General features: G+C 39.4%; 1 protein-coding gene across 4 annotated transcripts in view; it reads left to right on the forward strand.

Moving 5' to 3' along the window:
- The window catches only part of BCL2L14 (BCL2 like 14), a 67352-nt gene that overhangs the window by 7325 nt on the left and 36533 nt on the right, over positions 1-23494 (forward strand). Inside the window, exon 1 of one of the 4 annotated variants that reach the window (XM_077170083.1) lies at positions 7235-7350. The exons of the other annotated variants lie outside the window; for them this stretch is intronic. The gene's annotated coding sequence lies outside the window, so the exon portion shown is untranslated. Of the gene's footprint in view, positions 1-7234; positions 7351-23494 lie in introns of those variants that run through there. 4 annotated transcript variants of the gene reach the window in all.

A 23494-nucleotide genomic window follows, 5' to 3' on the forward strand; every position in this document is an offset into this window, starting at 1 on the left:
AGAAGCAGATGTGGAGAAGGAGGCAAGAGGTAAGTGGAGAGAGTGCAGTACATGAGCCTCAGGACCTTGGTTCTTAACTTCTAAAACAAGGACTCTGGACTAAATGATCTCTGAAGTCCAGTGACTGACCAAAAAGACTCTGTGGTCAAGCATTCCAACTTGCACAAGAGCTTCAGAGTGTGAAGCCCTTTTCCCATATCAGGGGAGTGGTGTGTGTGTGTCTGGGGCAGAGGTGGTGGGAACTGAAGAAGTGGAGCTCCTTCGATATTTTGCCTGTTGTGCTGGTGTGACACCCAGGAACATTCTAACCACGCCCCTTGAGGACACTGACAATGTCCTTCCTAGAGCGATGATACCACCACCAACAATAGTAACGCTTCTCAAGCAATTGTTATGAGCCAGGCACCTTTGGAAGCACTTTATATGTTTACATTCATATCCCATTTAATCTGCATAACAGCCATATGAGATAGAAACCTTTTTTGTTATTCCCATGCTATAGATGAGAAAGCAAAGGCACAGAGAGGGTATAAAATTTGTCCAAGTCTATAGAGCTAGTCTAATGGCCAAATTGGGATTTGAACACAGTTCTTTAGAGAGAACTGCAACAGCATAACTGAGCAAAGCTCGGCAGCATAGTCTGTCACACCTGAGTGAGAATACAGTGGTGCTATAACTTCCTTTGTGTTTCCAGGAACTCAGCTTAAGATTCCATTGGCTTTTTTTTTTTTTGGAAGCCACACCACACTGATGATTCAAACTGAGCTGGCAGTCACTAAAACCTCTATAACTTTTTTGGCATGAACTGCCCTTAAGCCAGGTCTCTCTCATTCTATCCACATGCACTTGAACATTTAATTCTAACTGTTGGACAGTATATTGAACACCGCTGAATTCTAGGTTTTAGCTCATGGTTTCATGTTATAGTCATTTTAAAACACAATATAGCTTACGCTACTTTTCTGAGCTTTGCAATTATATAATGATAACATAATAACAGCTAACAGTTATTGGAACATTGATTTGTGCCAGCCACCTTAAGTGTTTTCCATGTAGCATCTTATAAAATCATTTCTTCCTTACATGAAGTCATATTATTATTATTGATTTTATTTAACAGAATAGGAAATCAAGGCTAGTGAAGGTAAGAAACTTGTTCAAGACCGATTAGGAGGTGACAGACCCGAAGTGCACACCCAGGCCTGAACTCTCAACCATATACTCTCCCTCCTCTTTACATCATTTATAAACATGTCAGTATTTAAACCAATCATCAAAACTGTCCAACAGAATCAAGGAGGAGCCTAGAGGAAAATTATATCCTTTCATGTGTACATGAACCAATTAATCTTTTAGTTATAAAGAGAAATTGAGGCATTTTTCACATGATATTGAGGGCCAGAGTAGTAGAACAGTTTACCCAAGTTCACACACAAAAGGAAGAAAGGAGATAGAAAAGAAAATAATCAAGGTAGGTCATGTCCCTCAGTCCATCAACACACATTTTAGTATAAATGAGAAACAATCCCAGAAAGTTTTCAGTAATACCAACTGGCAACTCTCCAATCTGCTCGCATGCATCTCCTGGGGTCTCCGTTGAAAGCCTTCCTGGCGTGAATATGGGCTTTGTCAAACACACTCCCCTGATCTGTGGGAGATGGGATTGGTGAATATATGAAACTCTCCATTCTAACGATTCATAAATCATCCATTTAATTACCCAGTGTAGGCTTTTCTTGAGACCTGCTTCTCCCTGGAAACTGTGAACTCATCTCTAGTCCTGGAGCATTGCTCAGTGGCAGCCTTGGATCTAAAAATACCTCTGCTGTCTCTGCAGTTGTCCAAAGCTTCAACATCTCTAATTCATTCCCAACTGAGAAACTATTTTCCTTGGTAGGATGATGGAAGCCCTATTGGATTGGTGCAGTTCTGTTTTTTTCTCCACCTCCTGTTGTTGTGAATACACCTGGAAAAGCCCTTTAACATTTTCAAGTATCTCAGCTCAAGAGGTCAAGCGTCAAGAAAAACCAACACTTATTTCAGAGATTGTTTGACTCTCATATTTGCAGCCTTTGGGCCCTTTACATATTTGTGCTTTTCAAGTGGGAGCTCATCCAAGAACTTCCTTTTAGCCTCATGGATTTCATTCAGCCTCTCCCCTGCTCTTCTCCGCTGCTCTTCTCCAGATTGCTCCCTCCTATTCCTCAACAAGTAAATGACCGAACCAGGATTCAACCCCAAGACTGTCCCCAGAGCCTGAACTCTTAATCACTATGCCATATCATACCCTGTAATATCCATCAATTGACTGAAAAGTCATTGATTAAAAGCAACGAAATCCTGAGATTTCCATCCAAATCACACCCATCATTAGGAATACAATCAAAGAAGAAACTGAAGGCGACATGAGTGCCAAATAATTTAAAGATAACTTTCATGTCTCTCATGTGTTATAAAAGTTGTATCAAAGATTTCATTTGACTCATTAACTGTGGAAGCAGTAAGATATTTTAACCAGTTTAAAGGAGAGTTCAAACTACCACACATTTAGAGTCAGATAAGGAGTGCTGAAGTGAATTTACAAATAGAGAAAAAACTGGAAAAACCAGTCAATATCTTCAGGACAATAAACAATTGCATTCCTCAGGAGACAATTTGTATTTTAATGGGCAGGAGTTATTTACTTTACTATCAATTTTTTCCCTCTTAATTCTATCTCAAAAGAGTTGTAAAACAGCTTAATTAAAGACAAACAAAGGTGCACAGCCCTATAAAATCAGATAATCCCTAACAGCTCCAGGAGTCCATCGAAAGGATATTCAGTAATTTCTTTTGACCATTTCAAAATCTGCCAGTTTTCACATATTCCAAAGTCAAAGTGCAATAAAAGTGAATCCAGAAAAGGAAACATGAAAAGCACCAACAATCATATATACCTAAACCTCACTGAGAAGGTGGCTAGGTGTAATGATTAGGGGCATGGGCTTCAAACAGTGACTGCCCAGGTTTAAATCTCAGCTTTGCTACATATGGTTCTGTTACCTGAAGCACATTTCTTTAGCTCCTCTGTTCTTCAGTTTTCTTATCTGTAAGATGGATTCAATATTAAGTACCAAATACATAGGTGACTTCCTAAACTGGGAGAAACTCAGTAAAATGATAGCTATCATTGTTATGCCTCTTTGGAGCCTGTTCATAAAAGCATATGATCTGTTCTCTAAAAGTTGATGCCAGCTAGGCCCCAAAATTAATTATCACAAACGCTCCATTAAGATGAGCATTAATTCTTCCTCCCAAGGTGCCCATTCCTTCTTCTAGACTAATCAGTTCCTCTTTGTCACTCAGATTCAAGTGATACGCGGTCAATTTATCATTGCTTCCTCTGACTTAAGAAATGACATTAACATCAAGTATGTCATGCTGTTGGTTTATTGGTAGAAGTCTTCAGCAGAAGTTGCGGTAATTTAAATCTCGTCACAATTATATGCTGCTATAATAAGAGCATCTTCAATCCCTCTGATAGGCCAGTCTTAGGATATCCCCAACATCAACACTTAAATTTCTTCTACTATATTATCCTCACCCAAACATTCTAACCACAAGTTAGAGGATTTCCTCACATGTATACATCATAACAAATGACGCTCTTCTGCTGCTCCTTTTTCCAAATAAGCAAGTTGGAAATAAATATAACAAAATAACCATATCCAATAATTCCACTCCTGGGAATCATTCTTCAGGAAACAGTATAAAATGTGGACAAAGATAACAAAGCTATACCAAGCAACATTAATTAAAACAGTGAAAACTTGCAAACAAATGAAACATCTAAAAATAGTTGCCCAGTTGAATAATTCTAATGTTTCAATTCACTTAATTATTAAAAAAAAAAAAAAAAAAGCTATATTTACAGGTCAGTGCAAAGGTGGCTCAGTGGCAGAGTTCCCACCTGCCATGACAGAAACCTGGGTTCAATTCCTGGTGCCTCCCCATGCCAAAAAAAAAAAAAAAAGCTATATTTACAAAAGAAGGTTATTGGCATTGAGATATATTTACAATATGCTAAATGGAAAAAGCCAGTTTCAAAATTATAATAGCATCTTAATCATGAAACACCCTGTGTGTTGTATTTGTTAAGGATCCATCTGGTTGGATCCAGCTTAGCACAAAAATGCAATGGCATCTCCCAGACCACAGGGTGGCAGATGGGGAGCTCTCAGGAACCAGGACGGCACTCTCCTGATCCTTCTAGGATACCTTTCCCTCAAGTCTTTCTTTGATTAATTCTTTGTCACTCTCTCTACTGATGAGCTCTTTCTCCTCTTCTTCTTGAAACCCAAACGTGACCTCCCAGTTGAAATACTTCAGACTCTCTGTGACACTATTTAAAATTTCTGGCATAGAGAATTTAATTGGCCCATCTTGGATGGGTTGTCCACTTCTTGTCCAATGAGATGTGGCCAAGAGGACAGAGGTTTTGCCCCCCTGGCTGCAGATGTACAATCCTGTGAGTGCATTACTGGTGAAAGGCACAGAGAAAAGACAGTGGGCCTGGCAGACACCTGAAAGAGTGTCTTTTAAAAGCTATTATTCTCATAGAAAGAAGGAAATACACCAGAGTATTTTCACAGTATTGTCACAGTATTGAATGACTGGATTGTGGTGGTCTTTATTTTCTTATGTATGCTGTTTTATGTCTCCTAATTTTTCTACCACAGTATGTATTTTCAGAATCAGGAAGAGAGTTTTTTGTTGTTTTGTTTTTTAATACATAACACATATTGAGAATTCCGGGAAGATAGCCAGTAGAGTGGCTTGAGATCAGCTCTGCTCCACAGAAAGTTTGGCGAGGGGACAGGAGGGTGACTGAGGTAGTGATTCGGGAGTGCAGCTGACTTGAGAGGGCCTTCTGCACTGCATGCAGCAGCCCTGAAAGAAATCAACTCCCCAAGTAAGTCAATCAAGATATTTACATGCCATGAAGACAGCAGAAGATCATTAAACATATCACAATGCAGACAGACATAGCCCTGCCTAATGACCAAATTAAAACACCAGAGGAGACACAGACATTGGAACAACCTATCAAAGATATTCATACAACTCTACTTAATAAAATAAGTGGGATGGCAAGTGACATAAAGGAGATCAAGAAGACAGTAGAAGAGCAGAAAGTGGAATTTTAAAGAATAAATAGAAAAATAGCAGATATCACAGAGATTAAAGAATATATTGACCAAATAAAAAAACACACTAGAGGCACACAACACCAGATTTGAAGAGACAGAAGAAAGAATAAGTGATATAGAGGACAAGATATCTGACTTCAAAGACTCAAAACAGCAAATGGCAAAAAAGATGGAAAAAATTGAATGGGAACTCAGGGAACTGATTGACAAAACAAAGTGCACAAATATAAGAATCACTGGTGTCCCAGAAGGAGAAGAGAAGAGTAAAGGGCTAGGAAGATTAGTTGAGGATATAATGGGGGGGGGGGGGGAACGTCCCAACCCTCATCAAGGACATAGAGCAGAACTCCAACCAGAATAAATTCAAATAGGCCTTCCCCAAGGCACATTCTAATCAGTCTGTCAAATGATGAAAAGAAGCAGAAAATCTTGAAAGCGGCAAGAGAAAAACAATCTATTACATACAAGGGAAATCAAATAAGCCTGAGTTCAGACTACTCAGTTAGCATCCTGGAGGTGAGAAGGCAGTGGTATGACATTTTCAAGATCCTGAAAGAGAAAGACTTCCAGCCAAGAATTCTGTACCCAGCCAAATTGTCCTTCAAAATTGAGAGAGAGATTTAAGTTTTCACAGACAAACAAGTCCTGAAAGAATTTGTCAACAAGAGACCGGCCCTACAAGAAATACCAAAAGGAATCCTGCCAGCTGAAAAAAAAGAAGAGGGAGGTCTGGAGGAGAGCATAGAATTAAAGAGTACCACTAAGGATAATTTAAAGAGCACAAAAAGAAAGAGGGAAAAGGATACATAGATCTGACAAATTAAAAAATAACATATATTGAGCCCCTTTTACTTGTCACATGGTTAGGTGTGGGAGCTACAAAGTTGAATGTGACACAGATAGTCCCTATCCTTGGCGAGCGTGCCTCCTTGCGGCGAGCACCTCTTCCTTGTGTGTTCATATTGGCCTTGTCAAGACCTGTCGGGATTCTGAATAGTTTTTACAACTAGTGTCACTTAGTTATGTCGTTCTGAGCACCTATAACAATTGCATTCCATACTGTGTGATTTAGCTATTGATTACATGCATTTCTCTACTTTTGAATTGTTTTAAACGAATATATCTTGTCTTCTCAAAGAGATAATGTTTCTTAAAAATAAAAGCCATTCTTAATATTGCTTTCATACCTCCTAAGTTACCTAGACTGGTGCATATTATGTTAATAAACAATTTGCCGATAAAATTCAACCTCAGACCCCAAAGAAGTAATTTCTCCATAAATTCTGGCCATTTGTCTCTCATGGATCTATCTGTCCAATACTTAAATGACCAGTTCTTCCCCACTTTTATGAAAATACCCTTTATTCCTCTTTCACAGTTCACCCTACCTTCATCTTCCCATTTCCACAGACTATAATTTCATGATCATAAGTAAAAGTATAACTATCTAGTTCAGTTGAGAATCTATATAGAGTATAAAATCATACCTATCATATTTGATTGTTTCTTTTTTCATTTACATGGGAAATTCTATACCCCAAATGGTTTTTAAATGAGCTGGGGTGGCTTTTACTATGTTTGGAGTTAGATTCATTTTTTAAAGCTTTTCCATTTGACTATAACCCTGAATCTCATAGGAGCAGTAACATGATATACTGTAAAGCCAGTGGTGAACTCAGACCAACTGATGGGGGGAACTAGCAAGATACACAGTCTCTCAGGAGCCTCAGTTTCCTCATCTGTGAAATGGGAATCATAATACCTGCTTCTGGATGTTGCTGCAATTAAATATGTGTAAAGTGCCTGTAACATATTCTGTGGGTCAGTAAACATTTGTCAAGTAAACTGAAAATGGAAAGGAGAGAAGGAATTATCAGGAAAACACCCACGTAGTTGTCCTGAAGGGCAGTGAGAATCCTGGCAAAGGGTGCAGAACTCCTTTTGGAGTCAAATAATGTGGGCAAAGGTCAGCCCCTCCTTCAGTTAAAAAAGCTGGGGGCAGGGTCTAATAAGGAAGTGACTCTCCTTCCTCAAACCTCACTTCAAGTTTACTCCTAAACCTGAAGAGGCTGCCAGATGCAGTCTTTCAATCGCCTGTCTAAGTGAGAAACCAGGAAGACCTGTTTAAAGTTTCCTGTTAAGTTTCGTGGAGAGAATTCAGGTATAGAATTCTCCTCATTACCACCCCAACCTGTGCAGGAGAAACCACGGACAGCTCCGAGACCAGGTAACACCAGGAAGCACCTGTCTTCGTTCTCAGGCAGACAGTTAGACCTCTGTGGTTCGCCTAGTGAGGCCATTTAACTCCGGGAGATGTTTATTGGGTTTATTCAAGACTTTTTATCACAGAAGTCTCAGGACACAAAACAACTGAAAACCTAGTGTGGTTTAAAGAAAGAGTTACAGTTTATTTAGGTTTCTCTTTCATTTCTCTGTTGCTACAGAGGGTTGTGGATAGCTCACAATATGTAACTGGTTGGATCACTTTTAAACTTCTGCAGTTTCCCATTGGGATATGACCAGGCATATGTGAGAACACTATCGCCCGTCAGCGGCCAGGATTCTGCTGCCTGCACTGAAGGCCATGGAGCTACCCCCACTCCTTAGAGCCCGGGTAGGGCTGAGAAGGGCAGTGGGGTAGAGGGGATTCCGGGTGTGAGCCCAGAGTCTGACCACCCACGTGGGAACTTGGATCCCCATCCTTATAAGCTCTAGTCTGTGTAAAACCCCTAGAGAGTTCCTTGAGTACGAAATCAACTGGGAAATCCCTCCCTTTCCCTCTGCAAAGTTCCCCTCTCCCTGAGTTCCCTGCCACATCCTATTACAGTGAGACCACTAGTCCCTCTGTTTAATTATATGACCTAAGACCTTGTCTCTGAGTTTAGCCTCTCTTGTGGGGAATTGGATTAAAGACCGAGTCTTACTCAAAGATGACAAAAGGGGAAGAAGGAATGAAGACCCTAAACTGTCTGAAGTTGGGGGAAGAAAGAAGGGAAGACTGCCCTTGAGGGGGCATGAGGCTTGAGACTACCAAAGTTCAGCTTATAATTGGGTCTAGAAACCTCCCCTGAAGGCGAGTCTCGACACTGGCGAGTTAGGCTCAGACGATGTCTACAGACCCACAGTGAATGGCAGTCAGCCTTGAATTTGCTGTGTTTGTTGCTCAGGGGTTCTCCACACTGAGGACCCTCATGACCGAGACAGGCCAAGGCAAAGGGAAACAGAGCAGAAGTTGTGACTCCATCCTAACTCAGACACTAGGTCTGGCAGCCTCCCTGCCTAGAAACACAAACGACCTGTTCTTTCTTGTATTTGCTCATCCGTTCCCTGCCAGCGGGAAGGAAGTAAAACTGAACTTTAACAGATGACGCCACAGAGCTAGAAAAATTCCAAATGTGTGTCTGGAGATAACTGGAGTTTTGGGGCTCCCTGAAACTTAGGCCTGTCCCGGCTGAGCACTCAGTAAAGGCCTGTAGCCGTGTCTCTCAAGGACAAGCTGGGTGAAGAGCAAGCTGGGGAGGCACCCAGAGGACTTTGGCCCTTGGGGGAGTTACACATGGGGGGAAAGCTGCACTGACAGGAGGGGAAAAAAAAGCCAACAAAAGGAGCTCTGTAAGCTTGTGTAGGTTTGTGATAGTTGGTATAGATAAGGAGAAAAGTATGTGAGTACAGAGTGATAAAGCAGGGTGGTGTCTGCAGAGTGCTAGAATTAGAGTAAGGCTCACAGGTCAGATCAGGAGCTGAATTTCCTCCTCAATCTCTGAGTGAGCACCCAGGAGGGACCCACCCAGTTTAAATGTCCATAAGCCAGACATTGGGTTCTTCTTTTCAATTGGAATCACTGAGAATGGAAGGATCCAACATGTGATAAACTAATTCATTATTGCTTTAAAATTAGATTTAACTGTAAATGTAATATCTCTCCCTTAATTTATAGCATTCATAGAAGGCAAAAACAAAAAAACAAACACCTCCAAACTTATAAAGTATATTTAAAGTGCCTTAACTAATACCTTAAGTCTCCATTTATTGTCTCCTACCCAAGTACTGCCCAGGCCTTCTTCACAGCAGCCCCTCATGTACACACACATATATATACACACAATAGAGTGAGCAGCTCACTACCATGTTCCTGGCCATTTTTGAACTGCTTTCTTCTCTGCTTCTCCCTCATCCTTGGCGTTACCTGTTGGATGGGCCAAATGCCCACTTCCTTTCTAGGCTGTACCATGACAAAAATCTGTTCTTTCACAAAATGGAAGAACTATGCACTTCATCTTTGCCTTGGTGTCTTTCCCTCCTTTTAGTGGGAAATACTGAATTCTCCTCTCTCCAACAACTCTACACACACATTCACACTTTCACACACACACACATATAAAGTCCCCATACTACATTAGCAAGATCTTTTATTAAAACTTACATGGAAGTTTCTTCTGAGGAACAGCTATGGCTTGAGAAGAGGAGCTCACCCTGTTGCCCAGTGACATAGTCCCTGGAGGACCAGAGGGTATTTCCTGCCAGCACTGTTCCGAGCTGCCAGTTGAAAAGGAGGCTTTGGGTAAAAAAATCTCATAAGCCCTTCCTAGAGAAATCCTAGCTCTGGTCTCTTGTCTAGTGTTTCAGTTTGCTAAAACTGCCCAAATGCAATATACAAGAAATGGGTTGGCTTTTGCAATAAGGATTTATTAGCTTACAAATTTACAGCTCTAAGGCCTGAAAATATCTAAATTAAGACATCAAAAGGATGATACCTTCTCTGAGGAAAGGCTGCCGGCTTCTGGGACACCTCTGTCACGTGGGAAAGCACACAGCCTACATCTGCTGGTCTTTTCTCCTGGGTTTCATTGCTTCCACTTCTGGCTTCAGTGGCTTCCTCTCAGCTTCTCTGTAGGTGTGTCCTTGTCTCTCAGCTTCTCTGGGACTTCTCTGAACTCTCTGGGTCTTTTCTGTGTGTCCTTTATCCTCTCAGAAAGGACTCTAGTAAGGGCACTAAGACCCACCTTGAATGGTGTGGGTCACGTCTCAATTGAAATAACCTAATCGAAAGGTCCTACCTACAATAAGTCTGCACCCATGGGAATGGATTAAAAGAACATGGCCTTTTCTGGGGGACATATAGCTTCAAACTAACACACCTAGGCTCAGCTCCTTCCACCCTGTCTTGGCTGCACATGGATTCTGACCACATTTCCCACATTATCCTCACCCTCTTTGGCATCTTCTCTTGATTGTCTCAGGTTCCTCAGTCTTGACCCTTGGCCCACTTTCTTCACTCACACCTACCTCATATCTCAGAAGTTCTCAGAAACACTTTCCGTACATAGGATTGTCATATTTAACAAAAATACAATATACCCAGTTAAATTTTGTCATATAAACGTCAAATCATTTTTATTATAAGTATGTCCCATACAATATTTGAAGCTTATTTATACTAAAAATTATCCTTTATTTGAAACTTACATTTAACTAAAATCCAGTATTATCTAGCCCTATAATCATTTGTTCATTCATCAACTAGTTCCTGAGAACTTACCATGTGCCAGGTACTATGCTAGATGCTGGTAATACAATTGTGAACAAGCCAGACAAAGACCCACAGTCTTTATGGCGCTTGTATTTTAATGGGGGAAAGGAACAATCAAAGGAGGAGTTAGCACATAAAATAATTATGGATTGAGGCAAGTTGTCTTTGTTTGCCAGGGCTGCCATAACAAAGTACAAGAGACCAGTTGGCTTAACAATAGAAATTGTTTCATGGTTTTGGAGACTAGAAGTCTGAAACCAAGATCCCATGCCTCTCCCCTGGCTTCTATTGGGTGGCTGGCAATCCATGATGCTCCTTGGTTTGTGGCAGCATAACTCAGTCTCTGCCTCAATCACATAGTTGTGTCTGTCTCTGTCTCTCTGTGTCCACATTTCCTCTCCTTGTAAGGATACTAGTCAGATTAGGGCCCACCCTAATCCAGTTTGGCCTCATCTAAACTAATATTTACGATCCTTCAAAGATCCCATTTACAAGTAGTTCACATTTGCAGGACATAGGGTTAGGATTTGAAAACGTCTTTTTCAGGGGACACAACTGAATCCATAACCCAAGTGCTCAGAAGAAAATAAGCAAAATGTTAAGACAGAGACTAATGAGCATTATTGTGTCCTACTTGAGATGCAAGGTCAGTGAAGCCCTCTTGGAGGCTGGAGACCTTGGGGCAGAGATCTAAAAGATAAGAGAGAACCAGCCATGGGAAGGGATAGGAAAAGAACATTCTGACAGGAGGAAGCTGTGTGTTCCAATGAGGAAGCCTTGGGATGGGGGGGTGGGGGGTAGGGGGTGTTCCGTGAACTGACTGAAAGTCAGTTTAACCAGAGCCTAGGAGTGAGGGGAGGGAGGCAGGAGATACAGTTGGTGGGAAGGGCAGGGGCTGGCAGCTAAGGAGTTAGGATTGGAACTCACTAACATATTTTAATGATGTGATCGACTATACAGTTTTAAACCTTACTATGAAATTTTCAAGCATAAAGGAAAGTAAAGAGAATCTTAAACTCCATATACCCATTACCCAGATTCAACAATTATCAACAGTTTGCCAACCTTGTTTTATGAATCTGAACATCCCTCCCTGTCCCACTACTGCTGTTTCTGGAATATTTTAAAGCAAATGCCTCATTTCATTTTTTTACACCAATAAAAGTAAGTATCTTAATATATATCTTACAGGTAATTTTTTTATTTAATGATGTTAGCATACTTAACAAAATTATCAATACATCCTCAATATCATCTAAACCACAGATCATGATCAAATTCCCCCATTGTCTCAAAAATATCTTTTTTTGGTAAGTTGGTAGACTTTTTAATTTTTTTATTTTTATTTTTGTTAGAGAAGTTATAGACTTATAGAAATATCATGTATGCAATATATAAAATATAGAGTTCCCATTTACAACCTATTATTAATACCTTGCATTACTGTGGTACATTTCTTAAACTTCATGATAGAACATTTTATTACTTATACTATTAACTATAGCCCATTGTTTACAATAGGGTTCACTGTGTCATACAGTCCTGTGTTTTCTTTTAATTTCTATTCTAGTAGCATATAATCAACCTGAATTTTCCCCTTTTAACCACGTTCACATATATACTTCGGTGCTGTGAATTACATTCACAGTGTTGTGCTACCATCACCACAATCCATTACCAGATCTTTACATTCAACCCAGAAAGAAAGTCTGGATGATTTAATTATTAACTCCCCATCCTCTACCCCCAATCCAGCCCCTGGTAACCTATATTCTAGATTCTAATTATATGAGTTTTCTTGTTCTAATTATTTCACATCAGTGAGAACATACAGTATTTGTCCTTTTGTGTCTGGCTTGTTTCACTTTACATGATGTCTTCAATGTTCATCCATGCTGTCACATGAATCTGCACTTCCTTCCTTTCTATGGCTGAATAATATTCCATGGTGTGTACATGCCACATTTTGTTTATCCATTCATCAGGTGATGGAAACTTGGGTTGCTTCCATTTTTTGGCAACTGTGGCTAATGGTACTGTGAACATCAGAATGCAAATATCTGTTCAAGTCCCTGCTTTCAGTTCTTTAATAATGGGATTACCAGGCCGTACGGTAATTGTATACTTAGCTTTCTGAGGAACTGCTAAACTCTCTTCCACAGCAGCTATACCATTTCACATTCCCACCAGCAGGGAATGAGTTTTCCGTTTTCTCCACATCCTGTCCCACACTTGTAATTTTCTGGTTTTTTTTTTTTTCTAATAATAGACATTCTAGTGGGTGTGAAATGATAGCTCATTGTGGCTTCAATTTGCATTTCCCCAATAACTAGTGATGTTGAACATCTTTTCATGGGTTTTTTAGCCATTTGTATCCTCTTTGAAAAAATGTTTATTCAAGTCTTTTGCCCATTTTTAAATTGGTTGTTTGTATTATTATTGTTGAGCTGTAAGATTTCTTCATATATTCTGGATATTAAACCCTGTTCAGACATGCGGTTTCCAAATATTTTCTCCTATTACGTGGATTGCCTTTCACTTTCATGATAAAGTCCTTTGATGTACAAAAGATTTCAATTTTTACGAGTCCCATTTATCTAATTTTTCTTTTGTTGCTAGTGCTTCCAGTGTAAAATCTAAGAAATTATTGCTTCATACAAGATTCTGATGATACTTCCCTACATTTTCTTCCAGAAGTTTTATAGAAGCATTTATACTTTTAGTTACCTTTAGTGATGATCTTCACTTCTTCACATTACTCCAATCCACTCTCTTTTGTCATTTCCTTTCAACCTAAAGAATTCCCTTTAGCAAGTTTTGTAGGATAGGTCTTTTGTTGATGAACTCTCTGTTTATGTTTATCTGCAAATATTAACTCTCCCTCGTTTTTGAAGAACAGTTTTGCAGATAAAGCATTTTTATTAATTTTTTAATTTTAAAAAAAAATAAAACAAACGCAAACATTCTTAACTTATGATCATTCCATTCTACATATATAATCAGTAATTCACAATATCATCACATAGTTACATATTCATCATCATGATCATTTCTTAGAACATTTGCATCAATTCGGAAAAAAAAAATAAAAAGACAACATAAAAAAATTCTTACATACCATACCCCTTACCCCTCCCTTTCCATGATCACTAGCATTTCAATCTAAATTTATTTTAACATTTGTTCCCCCTATTATTTATTTTTATTCCATATGTTTTACTCCTCTGTTGATAAGGTAGATAAAAGGAGCCTCAGACACAAGGTTTTCACAATCACACAGTCACATTGTGAAAGCTATATCATTATACAATCATCTTCAAGAAACATGGCTACTGGAACACAGCTCTACATTTTCAGGCAGTTCCCTCCAGCCTCTCCATTACATCTTGACTAACAAGGTGATATCTATTTAATATGTAAGAATAACCTCCAGGATAACCTCTTGATTCTGTTTGGAATCTCTCAGCCATTGACACTTTATTTCATCTCATTTCGCTCTTCCTCCTTTTGGTTGAGAAGGTTTTCTCAATCCCTTGATGCTGAGTCTCAGCTTATTCTAGGATTTCTGTCCCATGTTGCCAGGAAGGTCCACACCCCTGGGAGTCATGTCCCACGTAGACAGGAGGGCAGTGAGTTTGCTTGTTGTGTTGGCTGGAGAGAGAGGCCACATCTGAGTGACAAAAGAGGTCCTCTTGGGGGTGACTTTTAGGCCTAAATTTAAGTAGGCTTGCCCTATCCTTTGGGGGGTTAAGTTTCATATGAACAAACCCCAAGACTGGGGGCTCAGCCTATTGCTTTGGTTGTCCCCACTGCTTGTGAGAATATCAAGAATTCAATTTGGGGAATTTGCATTTTCCCCCTTTCTCATCATTCCCTGAAGGGGATTATGCAAATACTTTTTCATTCACTGTTCAAATCACTCTGGGATTTATTGGGGCATCACTCTGGACAAACCAACAAACTCTCATGCCCTACTCAAGGTTCCATGTACTTATGGTGTTCAATTAAACTGTCCATGTAAGTTATATTAGGAAATGCACTAGTCAAAATATAAATAAACATTTTTTGCTTTAGTCTGACACATAGTTAAAGTTTTAAAATATGAGTTACCATCTATTTCAATACCCTGCAGTATTGATATTTCTTTGTTCTTCCTCATAGAAAAACATTTTTAATTTTGTAAATTTAGTCACTATTTTGTACACTCTAGGCATTCCTAGATTATACCATCTCAGTCTTTATCATCTATCTTTCCTTCTGATTCCATTTGTGCCCAAGCCCTCCTCTCTCTATCAGTCTCACATTCAGCTTCATTCAGTACTAACATTATTGTACTACAGTTAGGTAGTATTGTGCTATCCATTTGTGAGTTTTTACAATCAGTCCTGTTGCACAATCTGTATCCCTTCAGCTCTAATTACCCAGTATCTTACCCTATTTCTATCTCCTGATGGTCTCTATTACCAGTGAAATTCTCCAAATTTATTCACTAATGTCAGTTCATATGAGTGAGACCATACAGTATTTGTCCTTTTGTTTCTGGCTAATCTCATTCAGCATAATGTCCTTAAGGTCCATCCATGTTGTTACATACTTCATAACTTTATTTTGTCTTACGGTTGCATAATATTCCATCATATGTATATACCACAGTTTGTTTAGCCACTCGTCTGTTGATGGACATTTTGGCTGTTTCCATCTCTTTGCAATTGTAAATAATGCTGCTATAAACATTGGTGTGCAAATGTCTGTTTGTATCCTTGCCCACATGTCCTCTGAGTAGATACCTAACAGTGGTATTGCCGGGTCATATGGCAATTCTATATTTAGCTTCCTGAGGAACCACCAAACTGCCTTCCACAGTGGTTGTACCATTTGACATTCCCACCAACAGTGGATAAGTGTGCCTCTTTCTCCACATCCTTTCCAGCACTCGTTGTTTTCTGTTTTATTGATAATGGCCATTCTGGTGGGTGTGAGATGATATCTCATTGTAGTTTTGATTTGCATTTCTCTAATAGCCAGGGCAGTTGAGCATCTTTTCATGTGCTTTTTGACCCTTTGTATTTCCTCTTCTGAGGAGTATCTATTCAAGTCTTTTGCCCATTTTGTAATTGGGTTGTCTGTCTTTTTGTTGTTGAGTTGAACAATCTCTTTATATATTCTGGATACTAGACCTTTATCTGATATATCATTTCCAAATATTGTCTCCCATTGAGTAGGCTGTCTTTTTACTTTCTTGACAAAGTACTTTGATGCACAAAAGTGTTTAATTTTGAAGAGTTCCCATTTATTTCTTTATTTCTTCAATATTTGTGCTTTGGGTGTAAGGTCTAGGAAACTGCCTCCTAGTATAAGTTTTATAAGATATTTCCCTACATTTTCTTCTAAAAGTTTTATGGTCTTAGATCTAATGTTTAGGTCTTTGATCCATTTGAGTTAATTTTTGTATAGGGTGTGAGATATAGATTCTCTTTCATTCTTTTGCATATGGATATCCAGCTCTCTAGGCACCATTTATTGAAGAGACTGTTCTGTCCCAGGTGAGTTGGCTTGATTGCCTTATCAAAGATCAATTGTCCATAGATGAGAGGGTCTATATCTGAACACTCTATTCGATGCCATTGGTCAGTATATCTATCTTTATACCAGCACCATGCTGTTTTGACCACTGTAGCTTCATAATACACCTTAAAGTCAGGTAGCATCAGACCTTCTCAGGATACTTTTAGCTATACGGGGTACCCTGCCCTTCCAGATAAATTTGGTTATTGGTTTTTCTATTTCTGAAAAGTAAATTGTTGGGATTTTAATTGGTATTGCATTGAATTTGTAAATCAATTTAGGTAGCATTGACATCTTAACTATATTTAGTCTTCCAATCTATGAACATGGTATGCCCTTCCATCTATTTAGGTCTTCTGTGATTTCTTTTAACAATTTGTTGTAGTTTTCTTTATATAGGTCTTTTGTCTCTTTAGATAAACTTATTCCTAAATATTTTATTCTTTTGGTTGCAATTGTGAATGGAATTCTTTTCTTGATTTCCCCCTCAGATTGTTCATTACTAGTGTATGGAAACACTACAGATTTTTGAGTGTTGACCTTGTAACCTGCCGCTTTGATGTACTCATTTATTAGCTCTGGTAGTTTTGCTGTGGATTTTTCAGGGTTTTCGACATATAGTATATCATCTGCAAACAGTGATAGTTTTACTTCTTCCTTTCCAATTTTGATGCCTTGTATTTCTTTTTCTTGTCTAATTGCTCTGGCCAGAACTTCCAACACAATGTTGAATAACAGTGCTGATAGTGGACATCCATGTCTTGTTCCTGATCTTAGAGGAAAAGTTTTCAGTTATTCCCCATTGAGGATGATGTTAGCTGTGGGTTTTTCATATATTCCGTTTATCATGTTGAGGAAGTTCCCTTCTATTCCTATCCTTTGAAGTGTTTTCAACATAAAGGATGTTGAATTTTGTCAAATGCCTTTTCTGCATCAATCAAGATGATCATGTGGTTTTTCTGCTTTAATTTGTTGATATTGTGTGTTACATTAATTGATTTTCTCATGTTGAACCATCCTTGCATACCTGAGATGAATCCTACTTGGTCATGGTGTATAATTCTTTTAATGTGCTGCTGGATTTGATATGCTAGAATTTTGTTGAGGATTTTTGCATCTATATTCATCAGAGAGATTGGTCTGTAGTTTTCTTTTTTTGTAATATCTTTCTCTGGCTTTGATATGAGGGTGGTGTTGGCTTCATAGAATTAATTAGGTAGCTTTCCCTTCTCTTCAGTTTTTTTGAAGAGTTTGAGCAGGATTGGTACTAATTCTTTCTTGAGTGTTTGGTAGAGTTAACATGTGAAGCCATCTGGTCCTGGACTTTTCTTTTTGGGGAGCTTCTTAATGACTGATTCAATTTCTTTACTTGTGATTGGTTTGTTGAGGTCATCTATTTCTTCTCGAGTCAATGTTGGTTGTTAATGCCTTTCTAGAAAGTTGTCGATTTCATCTACATTGTCGTATTTATTAGCATAAGTTGCTCATAGTATCCTCTCATTATTTCCTTTATTTCTATGGGGTCAGTGGTTATGTCTCCTCTTCCATTTCTGATTTTATTTATTTGCATCCTCTCTGTTCTTCTTTTTGTCAACCTCACTAAGGGCCCATCAATCTTATTGATTTTCTCATAGAACCAACTTCTGGTTTTGTTGATATTCTCAATTGTTTTCATGTTCTCAATTTCATTTATTTCTGTTCTAATCTTCATTATTTCTTTCCTTTTGCTTGCTTTGGGGTTAGTTTGCTGTTCTTTCTCTAGTTTTTCCAAGTGGACAGTTAATTCCTTGATTTTTGCCCTTTCTTCTTTTTTGATATAGGCATTTAGGGCAATAAATTTCCCTCTTAGCACTGCCTTTGATGCATCCCATAAATTTTGGTTGTTGTATTTTCATTTTCATTTGCCTTGAGATATTTACTGATTTCTCTTGTAATTTCTTCCTTGACCCACTGGTTGTTTAAGAGTGTGTTGTTGAGCCTCCACATATTTGTGAATTCTCTGGCACTCTGCCTATTATTGATTTCCAACTTCATTCCTTTATGATCTGAGAAAGTGTTTTTTATGATTTCAATCTTTTTAAATTTATTGAGACTTGCTTTGTGACCCAGCATATGGTCTATCCTTTGAGAATGATCCATGAGCATTTGAGAAAAAGGTGTATCCTGCTGTTGTGGGGTGTAGTGTTCTATAAATGTCTGTTTAGTCAAGCTCATTTATTGTATTATTCAAATTCTGTTTCTTTATTGATCCTCTGTCTAGATGTTCTGTCCATTTATGAGAGTGGAGAATTGAAGTCTCCAACTATTATGGTAGATGTATCTATTTCTCTTTTCAGTGTTTGCCTCATGTATTTTGGAGACTTCTGGCTCAGTGCATAAATACTTATGATTGTTATGCCTTCTTGTTGAATTGTTCCTTTTATTAATACATAGTGTCCTTCTTTGTCTCTTTTAACTGTTTTACATTTGAAGTCTAATTTGTTGGATAGTAGTATAGCTACTCCTGCTCTTTTCTGATTGTTATTTGCATGAAATAGCTTTTCCCAACCTTTCACTTTCAACCTATGTTTATCCTTTGGTCCAAGATGTGTTTCCTGTAGACAGCATGTAGATGGGTTCTGTTTTTTAATCCATTCTGCCTTTGATTGGGAAATTTAATCCACTAACATTTAGTGTTATTATTGTACAGGTAGTACTTTCTTCTACCATTTTGCCTTTTGGATTATTTTTCTTCTTTTTACCTTTACTGATAGTCTTCATTTCTACACTCTTCTCCATACCTCTCTCTCCTGTCTTTTTGCATCTGCCTCTAGTGCTCCTTTTAGTATTTCTTGCAGAACCAGTCCCTTGGTCACAAATTCTCTCAGTAATTTTTTTATCTGAAAATGTTTTAATTTCCTCCTCATTTTTGAAGGACAATTATACTGGATATAGAATTCTTGGTTGGGAGTTTTTCTCTTTTAGTAATTTAAATATGTCATCCCACTGTCTTCTCACCTCCATGGTTTCTGCTGAGAAATCTACACATAGTCTTATTGAGCTTCCCTTGTATGTGGTGGATTACATTTCTCTTGCTGCTTTCAGGATTCTCTCTTTCTCTTTGACCTCTAACATTCTGATTAGTAAGTATCTTGGAGTACGTCTATTTTGATCTATTCTGTTTGGGGTATGCTGCACTTCTTGGATCTGTAATTTTAAGTCTTTCATAAGAGTTGGGAAATTTTCAGTAATAATTTCCTCCATTAGTTTTTCTCCTCCTTTTCCCTTCTCTTCTCCTTCTGGGATGCCCACAACACGTATATTCATGCGCTTCATGTTGTCATTCAATTCTCTGAGTCCCTGCTCATATTTTTCCATTCTTTTCCCTATATTTTCTTTTGCTTATCCGATTTCAGATGTTCCATCCTCCAGCTCACTAATCCTATCTTCTGCCTCTTGAAATCTAACATAGTAGGTTTCCATTGTTTTTTTTTATCTCTTCTACTATGCCTTTCATTCCCATAAGTTCTGTGACTTGTTTTTTCAGACTTTCAATTTCTTCTTTTTGTTCATTCCTTTTCTTCTTTATATCCTCTCTCAATTCATTGATTTGGTTTTCATGAGGTTTTCAATGTCTGTTTGTACATTCTGAATTAATTGTTTCAACGCCTGTATCTCATTTGAATTGTTGGTTTTTTCCTTTGACTGGGCCATATCTTCAATTTTCCTAGTGTGATTTGTTATTTTTTGCTGGTGTCTAGGCATTTAATTACCTTAATTAATTTACTCCGGAGATGGTTTTTACTTCTTTTACCTAGGATTTTCTTGCTGGATGAATTTGTTGTTTATCTGTTCTTTGACATTCAGTTCAGCTTATTCTGTACCACTAGCTTAGCTTTTGTTTAACAGAAGAGAATTTTTCAGTTCCTGTTTTCTTGTTTCTTGCCCTGCCTGTATGGTGCCTTTCCCCCCTCCCCTAACCCTTAGGAGGGTTTACTTAGGTATTACAGACCCCAACTCAGATTTTCCCAGACTAAACTGGCCTCCTCTTAGGAGGAAAGAGTCACCTATATCAGTTTTCCCTGTGGGTAAGACCCAGCAGGTTGAAAGACTTTCCTATGAAGCCTCTGACTCCATGTTTTTCCTATCCTGCCCAGTATGTGGTGCTTGTCTGCCTGTGGGTCCCACCAGCATAAGGTGATATGGTACCTTTAACTTCAGTAGACTCTCCCTGCTGGGCACATGGTTGAGACAGAGCAGTTGTAGGCTGGCTTTAATCACTTCACTTTTCCAGACCCTGGTGTCTGAATTCCTTGAGGGAGGGATTCCACCTGAGCTGGGCCCCACCCTTCTCCTGGGCAAGGCACATGCTCCAGACAAACACTCTTCAGACAAACACTCAAACAAGCTTAATTCTGTCTATGCCTGGGGCAGCTGGAGCCCGAAAAGCATTGCAGCTGTATCCAAAGAGTAGTCAAGCCATAGAAACACAGTCACAAAAGACAGAAAGAAAAATTCTTTTCAGAGCTGGCCCACTTTCCTCAAGTTTGCCAATCAAAAGCTTAAGTTGGTATGTTGCTCTGCATATCTTCAGGTCCTATGTGCCCCCTCCTTTCCTTCAGGGCCCAGACCCTTTGGATTGGTGCTATCCAATCCAAACAAACCTCTGGGGTTTTTTTCTCCCTTTTTCCGTCAGCCCTACCCCTCTGTGCTGGGGCAAAAATCAGCAACCTCCACTTTTACTCAAGGTTCAGCTGAGCTGGGGCCTATTTTTAATAGTCAGAATTTGTTAATTAATTCCACAATTGGAGCTTGGTTGCACTCAGCTCCTGCTACTGGTAAAGTCTCTTTCCTTTCCCCCTCTGGGAAGCAGCCTGTCAGGGAGTGGGGACAGGCCACCATGGCTTGGGGGACTCATGGTTCTGGGTGGGCTCGCAGCTGGTCCAGCTTGTCTAGACTGGGGTATGTTGTGTGTCTGTTCACTGATGTGGCCCCAACAGTTGTTCTGTACTGTTCTGGCTATTTTCTAGCTGCTCTGGAGGACAAACAAAATCCCACACCTCACTAGGCTTCCATCTTGACCCCAGGTCTCACATGATATCCTGATGTCTTTACATTTAAAGTCTATTTTGTCTGATATTAGTATAGCTACTCCTGCTTTCTTTGGGTTACAACTTGCATGGAAACTCTTTTCCCATCCTTTCACTTTCAATTTATTTGTGTCCTTGTGTCTAAGATGAGTCTCTTGTAAGAAGCATATAGCTGGATTATGTTTCTTAATCCATTCTGCCAATCTGTATTTTTAATTGGTAAATTTAGTCCATTAACATTCAAAGTTATTACTGAAAAGGCATTTCTTGATTCCATCATCTTATCCTTTTTATTTTGTCAGATGTATATATTCTTTTCCCTCTTTCTCTTTGTATTCTTTAAACTACCCATGCTGGTATTCTTCAATTTTGTGCCCTCCTCCAGACCTCCCTCTCCTGTCTTGTTTTTTCAGCTGGCAGAACTCCTTTTAGTATTTCTTGTAGGGCCAGTCTCTTGTTGAGAAATTCTTTCAGTACTTCTTTGTAAAACTTTAATCTCTCCCTCAATTTTGAAGGACAATTTGGCTGGGTACAGAATTTTTGGCTGGAAGTCTTTCTCTTTCAGGATTTTGAAAATATCATACCACTGCCTTCTCACCTCCAGGGTGCTACTTGAATAGTCTGAACTCAGTCTTATTTGATATCCCTTGTATGTAGTAGATTCCTTTTCTCTTGCTGCTTCCAAGATTTTCTGCTTCTTTACAATGTTTGACAGACTGATTAGTATGTGTCTTGGGGAAAGCCTGTTTGAATTTATTCTGTTTGGGCTTCTTTGACTTGTATATTTATGTCCTTTATGAGGGTTGGGAAGTTTCCCACCATTATATCCTCGACTATTCTTCCTACACCTTTACTCCTCTCTTCTCCTTCTGGGACACCAGTGATTCTTATATTTGTTGTGCTTTGTTTTGTTTATCATTTCCCTGAGATCCAATTCAATTTTTTCTATCTTTGTTGCCATTTGCTGTTTTAAGTCTTCAAAGTCAGTTATCCTGTCTTCTATATCACTTATTCTTTCTTCTGTCTCTTCAAATCTGGTGTTGTGTGCCTCTAGTATATTCTTTATTTGGTCAATAGAGTCTTTAATATCTGTGATTTCGCTATTTTTCTATTTATTCTTTCAAATTCCTCTTTGTGCTCTTTTACTGTCTTCTTGCTCTCCTTTATGTCATTTGCTATCCCACTTATTGTATTAAGTAGAGTTGTGTGAACATCTTTGATTAGTTGTTCCAACATCTGTGTCACCCCTGGGCTTCTACTTTGGTCATTAGGTAGGGCTATATCTGTCTGCATTGGATATGTTTAGTGATCTTCTGCTGTCTTCATGGCATGTAAATATCTTGATTGGTTTACTTTGGGAGTTGATTTCTTTCAGTAGTCTAAGGCCTTGTATTTGTGGGATGGTTGTACAGCAGGGAGTAGGGCACAAGGTGGGGCACTCGGTGTGATGATTTGTTTCAGGGCAGGTATAGGTGCAGGTTGGGGATGTTATGCTGATGCTCCTGAATGGGGCACCCAGCAGCCAGGGAGGATGTAGCTGTGTTGGTGAACCAGTCTGGCAGGCATAACCCCGGTGTGTGCTGGTCTAAGGCACAGAGCCCTTTTTGCACATGCATAGAGCTGTGGCAACAGGTCGGCATTGTGCCTTTGTCGGTTGGGGGCAGATGTGAGCCAGCTGTGCAGGTCAGCACTTTCTCAGAGCTGGAAAGTGAGTCTGAGGGCTGTGCATATGTGCAGTTTTAGGACTGCTGTAAAGTGTAGTTCCTAGAGCTGAATGATGTGATTGGGGGCCCGTATGCATGCGTGGGCCTTAGAGTGCCTTAAACTGATGCACAGAGTTTGGGGGTGATGGGGATGGGGTGAGGCAGTGTAACACTATGGGCAGAGGGGCAGGGATAGCCTGGGTTAGTGCCTGCAGCCTTTATGCACTCGCAAAAGCCTGCAGGGAACAGGGAGGGGGAGGTAGTGCTCTGGAGGGCTCCAGGAGAGGTGGGTTGGACTGTACTTGGGGTGGGGGTGTGGGGGAGGTATGTGCACTGGGGGCTGGTAGGTTGGGGGCACCTGGAGCTCAGAGAATAAGAGCAGGTGAGGGGGTTTGGGTTTGTGGGTGTGGGGTGAGTCACCGGTCACGGGGCTGCACT

Source organism: Tamandua tetradactyla, chromosome 7 (assembly GCF_023851605.1).
Source record: "Tamandua tetradactyla isolate mTamTet1 chromosome 7, mTamTet1.pri, whole genome shotgun sequence".
NCBI lineage: Eukaryota > Metazoa > Chordata > Mammalia > Pilosa > Myrmecophagidae > Tamandua > Tamandua tetradactyla.